The sequence below is a fragment of the Phascolarctos cinereus genome, unplaced genomic scaffold, assembly GCF_003287225.1.
Source record: "Phascolarctos cinereus isolate Bilbo 61053 unplaced genomic scaffold, phaCin_HiC Scaffold_726;HRSCAF=1367, whole genome shotgun sequence".
In the NCBI taxonomy this organism is placed as follows: Eukaryota; Metazoa; Chordata; class Mammalia; order Diprotodontia; family Phascolarctidae; genus Phascolarctos; species Phascolarctos cinereus.
This window is the reverse complement of record NW_027556098.1, coordinates 369,227,567-369,229,069: the sequence shown is the minus strand read 5'-3', so window position 1 is coordinate 369,229,069 and position 1,503 is coordinate 369,227,567. Positions and strand designations below refer to the sequence as shown.

At 50.1% G+C, this 1,503-nt stretch overlaps 1 pseudogene; it reads left to right on the top strand.

Moving 5' to 3' along the window:
• The first annotated feature begins 344 nt into the window (after positions 1-344).
• Positions 345-1,078, top strand: LOC110206015 (small ribosomal subunit protein uS7 pseudogene; annotated as a pseudogene).
• Positions 1,079-1,503: the final 425 nt, after the last annotated feature.

Here is a 1,503-nt window from a genome sequence, read left to right as displayed (position 1 = left end):
CCGCAGATCAGACAATGGTGCCAGGGATCTGCACAGGGTAGAGGTAAGGTCCAGAGAACATTAGGGAGCAGGAGCACTCAGATAGTAAGGCTTGGTGGTTTTCCACCTTATAGTTAGGAGTATACTGGGATGGAGTCTGAATATGGATTGAAGCATACCATTTTCTTTCTCTCTCTTTCTCTCTCTCTCTCTCTCTCTCTCTCTCTCTCTCTCTCTCTCTCTCTCTCTCTCTTGCTTTTTCTTTCTTGTGGGTTTTCCCTTTTGCTCTAATTCTCCTTTCACAACATAACTAATGTGGAAATATGTTGGGGGGTTTTTGTTTTTTTAAAAAAAAGGAATAGATTTGGTTTTCCTGTTCTGGCACCTGAGTGAGGCATGTGGAGGGAACATGGCTGTGACTCTGAGCCCCTGCCCGGCATCTAGAGACCCCTCCTGCCCCAAGAACCGACCAAGGACCCAGCGACATGACTGAGCTGCAGACAGCAGCGCCGGCCGTGGCTGAGACCCCCAACATCAAGCTGTATGGTTTGTGGAGTACAGACAACGTGCAGATCAACGACATCTCCCTGCAAGATTTCATCACCGTGAAGGAGAAGTATGCCAAGTACCTGCCCCACAGCGCGGGGCGCTACACCGCCAAGCGCTTCCGCAAGGCCCAGTGCTCCATCGTGGAGCACCTCACCAACTCCATGATGATGCTCGGCCATAACAACGGAAAGGAGCTCGTGACCATGCGAATCGTCGAGCACGCCTTTGAGATCATCCACCTGCTCACGGGAGAGAACCCCCTGCAGCTCCTCATGAATGCCATCATCAACAGTGGTCCCCAAGAGGACTCCACCAGAATCGGGTGGGCAGGGACTGTGAGGGGCCAGGCAGTGGACATGTCCCTCCTCCGGAGGTCAACCAGGCCACCTGGCTGCTCTGCACGGGGGCCCGAGAGGCAGACTCCCGCAACATCGAGACCATCGCTGGGTGTCTGGCTGATAAGCTCATCAACGTTGCCAAGGACTCTTCAGACTCTTACGCCATCAAGAAGAAGGACAAGATGGAGTGTGTGGCCAAATCTAACAGCTGATCCTAACGGCCTTGGTCAATAATGAATGCCTCTGCCCCCTGTAGTGGGGGCAGGGTCCCTGTGCCTGTAAATAAATAAATAAATAAATAATAGATTTGGTACTTCCCAATTCATCCAAGTCATGTGAGTAGTCAAACAAGGGGACAGGTTGTGGGATGTGCCAGTCAGGAAAGCAGTTGAGTGGAGAAGGCTGGGAGAGAAGGAGCTCTCAGTGGTGGCAAATCTTCCCACAGCCCAGCCAGTCCAGATGTGGAAATTATCCAATCACGTAGCAAGCCTTTAATGGTAGCCAAAGGAGAAATGAACCAAATGTATCCATGAGGTGATCCTAGTAGCTCCAATGTATGTAGCACTTTTCATCACATTTTTGTCTCAGCAAACCCCCATAATAATATTAAAAATAATATTATTATTTTACTGATGGA